This window comes from Grammomys surdaster, unplaced genomic scaffold, assembly GCF_004785775.1.
Source record: "Grammomys surdaster isolate TR1022 unplaced genomic scaffold, NIH_TR_1.0 225, whole genome shotgun sequence".
In the NCBI taxonomy this organism is placed as follows: domain Eukaryota; kingdom Metazoa; phylum Chordata; class Mammalia; order Rodentia; family Muridae; genus Grammomys; species Grammomys surdaster.
The window spans coordinates 5,426,973-5,433,895 of record NW_021604670.1 but is presented as its reverse complement, the minus strand read 5'-3'; the positions used below and the strand labels follow the sequence as shown (position 1 = coordinate 5,433,895).

The window sequence follows — 6,923 nt, the reverse complement described above, 5'->3', positions numbered from 1 at the left end:
CCATTTAAAAATGTAGTAAAATCATATTCATCATTGTTCCACACTCTCTTGTTTCCCCAAGTAAGCCCTTTCATTCATTTCTTCAGATATGTTCTTTTGGTTAAACCTTACTCTGATTTCATGCAGCTGTTAGACAGGCCTATATCACTCATCCAGTACACTTCCTAGCCTCTCTGTCAATCATGCTATAAATAAAGACTGAACAGTACTGCTCAGTATCACTCACCATTCCCATGATAATCTAGGAAGCCAGCCCACCTTTGTCATAACCTAGATTACTTTAGCATAGTGAAACAAACTAAGACTTTGAACAATGTTTTAGCCACAATTTATGGCTATGTATCCATAAATATCCCTTTGTTATTGTTTTTAATCTATGTGATATTTCTTTATCTATAAAATATTATTAGTCTGGGTATATTGTCTGTACAAATGCTTTTGTGTCTAAAACTCCATATTTGAGCTACATTCCCACTGACAGCAGGAAGCTTATCCTTTTTTAGCAGTGCTTCATGATGTACTCTAGGATGAAGAGTGGTTGAAACACTCAGCAGTGTTAAGAGCCTTTAGCTGGAGATCCAGCTATGCTCTCATTGGGTTGTGTGATTTCTGACAAGCCATCAACTCACCAAATGCGTCTACTTGTGAGAAAATACACTTAGAAGTGTTTTACACCAAGATGAGACGAAATCTCATCTTGGTTAGTCTAAATCTCCAAAGAAGATTTACAAGTATCACAATCCATTATTTACTTCCTGTGTGAAATCTACAGAATAAAAAAAAAGAAAAAAGGAAGAAAGTATAAATTGGAAGTGGTAGTCATATTTAAAGACTTCTGCTTTTCTAATTGTTTTCTTCATGACTTTCTGGGGTTCATATTTGGATCTTACATTCAGCTCATGATGCCTAGATGACTGACTGTGTTTCCAGTGGTTAGTTATGTCCTGGAGAATCAGAAAAATCTAATTTGAAGATTCTGGTGTGGATACTCAAGTAAGAACTTGGCTCTTGGCAGTTTCATTGAGGTCAGTTTCTTATACATTAAGTGATTTTCCCCTTTAAGTTTATAGATTTATATAGGCCTTACATTGCCTTTCTACTTCTTCAGCTTAGCCAAACTATGAGCCAGGCAGCATCATATCTACTTTAAAACTAATGTTTTGTGCTATGTGGCAATCCATTTATTAAAGGTGGGAACATAGGATAATTTGAAAACAATTTCTGAGATTGCTAACATAAAAAACAGAGAAATATTATCTTTAAATATGTGTTTCAGAAATTGTGTAGCAATATTTGTTTACTAGAATTTCTTTTTATAAAAGTTAACACAAAGTTTTCCAAAAATCTTAAGTCTACAGCAACTTCAAATCAGAAAAAAATGATATGCTTACTTTTACTAGACTTTATTTATTCATCCACTATTCTAAATTGCTTATGAAGTACATGCTGTGTATTGAAAAAAGGCAATACCCACTAACTATCAGCTTGAAACTGCATAGATGTGTATACATATCTGCATTCTACCTTGTAACAACCTAAGTAAAGATGACATAGTATCATCTTTAATTCTGATAATTATTTGCTTTGGATAAAGAATTGACAAAGAAAACCACATGTTGAAAACCCACCATGAAACAAATAATAGTTGGCAAGAACTTGACATCTTTATCTATAACTCCCACACAGTGTTGTCAAGACTCTGAGAACTCCAAAAATTAATATAGGTGGCACTTGAATCAACAGGTATTTATTGATGTCAATATTTTCTTCATTAATAAAAGTGAAGCTAGCTGGGTGGTGGCGCACGCCTTTAATCCCAGCACTTGGGAGGCAGAGGCAAGTGGATTTCTGAGTTTGAGGCCAGCCTGGTCTACAGAGTGAGTTCCAGGATAACCAGGGCTATAAAGAGAAACCCTGTCTCGAAAAAAAAAAAAAAAAAAGAAGAAGAAGAAGAAGAAGCTAAAAGCATCAAGATTGGCATAATTATAAAGGACTTTTGTGGCTAGGTGACGATGTGTATATTATTAATCCCCCACTCATAAAATAAGACTTTAGAAAGTACTCATAAAAACTCATAACTTATACAGAACGAAAAACAGTGAAAAGAACAAAGGGAGTCATGACAGACACAAAGCATTTATGATGCTGTAGATAGAGATCTTGCCTCAAGTGGGATGTTGGCTTAGGTGACTTTTATAGAAAAATTTGGAAAACCAAATGAGAAGTGGGCATCATTAAAGTACAAAGTGAACTTGACTGGGAAACAGTGCAGTCAGCCAGACTCCCAACCAATTATTATCTCATAGAGAGAGGTATTCTTGATGGAAGTATAGTTATTCAATGGAAAGTACAGCAGTAGAGAGTTTCTAGTCTTATCCTGACTTACATCCCATAGAAAAGCTAAGGAAAGTACTGAGAGAGAGCACCAAGACTATTCTCTGTGGAAAGAGATTTCCTTAAAACAAAACAAAACAAAACAAAACAAAACAAAACAAAACGAAATGAAACAAAATGAAACAAAGCAAACCAAACCATTGGACTCTACAGAGCTAGATTAAATTACTCAGTGTGAAGAAAGAGTCATAGTTATTAACCAGCAAACAGATAGACGTACTGGCTGCTGTGTCATCATTCCTGTTACTTTTTTTACTGATCACATTTTATTTCTTTGGTTGTGTGTCAGAGGAGGGGTTCTAGGGTGGAGGTCAGGGAACAGTTTATGGGAGCTGATTCCTCCTACCAAGGAAAGGGAACTTGGTTACTAGGCTTAGCGACAAGAGCATTTACTGCTGAACTGTTGACACCTTCGTTCCTGTTTTAAAACTGTTATAAGGTCCTTGATGCTGATAAGATCTAGAGTTATTGGTATTAAGAAGGATCCTGTCTTAGTTACGGGTTTTGTTGCTGTGAATAGACACAACGACCACAACAACTCTTATAAAGTAATTGGAGCTCGCATATAATTTCAGAGGTTTAGTACATCACCATCATGGCTGAATGCATGGCTGCATGGAGGAGACATGGTACTGGGGAAGGAACTGAGAGTTTATATCTGGATTGGTAGACAGCAGGAAGAGAAGTTGCCACAATAGTCTTGAACATATGAGACCTCAAAATCTGGCCTTGTGACACACTTCCTCCGTCAAAGCCACAACTACAACATCAAGATGTTATTTCCTAATAGTGCAATTTATATATGAATAGGGCCATTTATTCAAACCATTACAGAGCCCTGGCTCTGTTTCTTAGTCATTGCTTTGTTATGTGAAAACATTAACTAGTATGAAGAGCTGCTACTTATTTATAGGTGGATAGGAGGGAGTTTTGAGACAGGGTTTCATAGTGCAGTCCTTGCTAATCTTAAACTTAAAACAACCTTCCTTCTTCAACCTTCTGAGTGATATTTGATCATAAGCTATGTGCTTTATGTCAGCTCTGCTAGGATACTTACCTCAATGTAAATTCTATGTAAATAGTTGCATATTATTAATTTTCATTTGTGCTTGCTTCTTGAACTTCTGTGATCAAACTAAGAGTTCTATATATGGTAGACAAGTCCTATATCACTGAACTACACCCCAAACCCAAGAATTATTATCAACACAGTCAAAAATAAGCAAAAGGGAGGCTTTAGGGATTTCCAGAAAGAGATGGGAGAATGTAAAGTGAATGTTGAGTAGTCCATAGAAAGAATGTTAAAGACTCATAAGAAAATAAATGGGGTAGGGTGGAGAGTTTGCTGTAGGGAAGAGCTTCAGTCTCCCAGAGGCCCAAAGTTTTATTCCCATTTCTCACATGGCCCACATGGCCACTAATATCAACTACAACTGCTGTTCCAGGGATAAAAGTAATACTTTTGGTTTCTGTGGGGACTGCACCCATGTGGTGCACTTTTTATATAGGCTGACATCAACACACAAACAAACAAATAGATAAATAAGTAGGACTAGAACCACCACACTTAAATAACAATAATCTCTCTGTCTCTGTCTCTGACACACACACACACACACACACACACACACACACACACACACACACACCAGTGGATCAATGTGATGACTCAGAAGATAAAGATGCTTCCTCCAACCAGACTTGAGTTCAGTTCCTAGGATCCACATGGTGAAAGCAGAAAACATACTCCTGAAGGTTGCCCTCAGACATTCACATTTATGCCCCTAAAAATAAATGTAAAGATGTATCAATTGAAATCAAGTCATTATTTGTGTTAAGATAGAAGCCAAAGAGATTGATCGAGCTGAACTGTGTACGAAGATGAATTTGCTTAGGCCTAGGACAGCTACAAGTGTTAAGAATATGTAGTGGGGTCTTGTTGGAGAGGTGACTACTGCTCCACATAAACTGTAAACCCTCTGACTCATGGCTGTACTTGCCTTGAATGAAGCTATCCTGCCATTCGTGGCTGCACTAATTTAGGAGGACATAAAGTTTGATCCTAACACGTTATTGTTGCTAGGTAAATTTTTCTTCATTCCTGGAAGCTACACTACTAGGGAAAAAAGAAAATCAGTAATATTCAACATTTGCACATAATGGACTCAAAGCAATCTTAAACATGATTTGTTTCTCTTGGCTATCTAAAGCCAAGCAAATCCAAATTTCTACTGTCAGATATTCACACCCCTCCCCCTCGCCCCCAAATTACAAGTGCATCTATGGAAAGTTAATTTGTATGGGTTTAATGTATTTACATATATTTACATTTGACTCATTAAAATGTTCCTTCAAGAGTTGTCTGAGGCTTTGCCTCCCGCACCAGACGTGAGTTCCCAGCGTTGTAAGCTATAGGCAGTGTGAATCTCCGCCGAAGCTGCAACTATGAGGATCTTGGAGAAAATCTCGGAGATCGAGAAGGAGATCGCTCGGACGCAGAAGAACAAGGCCACGGAGTACCACCTGGGCCTGCTGAAAGCAAAACTGGCCAAGTATCGGGCCCAGCTCCTGGAACCATCCAAGTCAGCCTCATCTAAAGGAGAGGGCTTTGATGTCATGAAGTCAGGTGATGCTCATGTGGCACTGATTGGCTTTCCCTCTGTGGGTAAGTCTACTTTCTTGAGTCTGATGACCTCTACAGCCAGTGAAGCTGCATCCTACGAGTTTACCACCCTGACGTGCATCCCTGGGGTCATTGAATACAAAGGTGCCAACATCCAACTCTTGGACCTTCCTGGAATCATTGAAGGAGCAGCGCAAGGGCGAGGCCGCGGCCGGCAGGTCATTGCTGTAGCACGCACAGCTGATGTTGTCGTCATGATGCTGGATGCCACCAAGGGAGATGTGCAGAGGTCCCTGCTAGAGAAGGAGCTGGAGTCTGTGGGTATTCGTCTGAACAAGCACAAGCCCAACATCTATTTCAAGCCCAAGAAAGGTGGTGGCATCTCCTTTAACTCAACGGTCACATTGACACAATGCTCGGAGAAGCTGGTGCAGCTCATCCTACAGGAATACAAGATCTTCAATGCCGAGGTACTCTTCCGAGAAGACTGCTTTCCAGATGACTTCATCGATGTGATTGTGGGCAATCGGGTGTATATGCCCTGCCTCTATGTGTATAACAAAATCGACCAGATCTCCATGGAAGAAGTAGACCGTTTAGCTCGAAAGCCCAACAGTGTTGCTATCAGCTGCGGTATGAACCTGAACCTGGACTACCTGCTGGAGACGCTTTGGGAGTACCTGGCTCTCACCTGCATTTACACCAAGAAGAGAGGGCAGAGACCGGACTTCACAGATGCCATCATTCTCTGGAAAGGGGCTTCTGTTGAACACGTGTGCCACCGCATCCATCGGTCACTGACCAGCCAGTTCAAGTATGCCTTGGTGTGGGGTACCAGCACCAAGTACAGCCCACAGCGGGTAGGCCTGACTCACACTATGGAGCATGAGGATGTCATCCAAATTGTGAAGAATTGTGTCATACCACTTTCCTGCGGCTTGGCTCCTGGGGAGTTGGACCCCCTGGAACACACAAACAGGAAAAGTACCAACATATACCCCAGGAATTGACTCTTGAGATGGCTGGTTCATAATCTCCTTCAGTAAGCAGTGTTGGGACAGGCAAGGCTGGGGACCAGGGCTTAACTGAGGACATTCCCTATAAAGCCTGTACCTATGGTAGGCTTACCCAGCAGCCTTCAGCCTGTGGCCATGTCCTGTGGCCCATCTGAGCACTCAAGGAGCTAGTTACCAACATCCTCCCAGCTAGACCTAAGCTGACCCCAGCTCAGATAGGGTCCCCGAGGCTGAGACTCCTGACAGCAATTCTAGCACATTGTGGTCTCAAGATGAAGCCTTCCGTGGGTCCTCCCAACACAGGGCTGTCCCTCTTGGAAGCCAGGGCCCAGCCAGTGTCCTAAAGTGCCTCCCCCTTGGAGCCCCTCCCAGAGCAGCCTCCTCCTACCTGGGTGGGACCTCTGATCTGGCTCTGTTTCCTTCTAAGCTCCTATGTCTGCCCTCTATTCTGAAATAAAATAAAATAAAATAAAATAAAATAAAGAGTTGTCTGCAACTGTTTGAGCCTGTTAAGACTTGTTGAAAAACGAAAATATTCCTTTGGCCAATTGAGAATAAATGTAGAAAACCCAAAGTTTGGGTTTTAACTTAGTAGTTTCTAAACATCAAAAACTATTTTATCTGTCCAACAATACACATTTACCAAATTGAGACAGAATTCCAAAGTAGGCCATCTGGCTTCTCTCATATCCAAGCCATTTTGCCTGTGTCCAAAGCAGATTTGGGGTAATTAATAAATTTAAGGTAAAAAATTACTCCAAAAATCACTCAAAAGAGATGGAACCGAACACTGTTTTTCAGCTTCATGTTGGTAAAATTCAGTCACTTAAGCACTTAGAAAACACTTTTTTTTGCATCTTTAAAATTTATTTAAATATTTTGTTTGTTTG

At 40.3% G+C, this 6,923-nt stretch overlaps 1 pseudogene; it reads left to right on the top strand.

Moving 5' to 3' along the window:
* The first annotated feature begins 4,787 nt into the window (after positions 1-4,787).
* LOC114625996 lies at positions 4,788-6,027 on the top strand (annotated as a pseudogene).
* Positions 6,028-6,923: the final 896 nt, after the last annotated feature.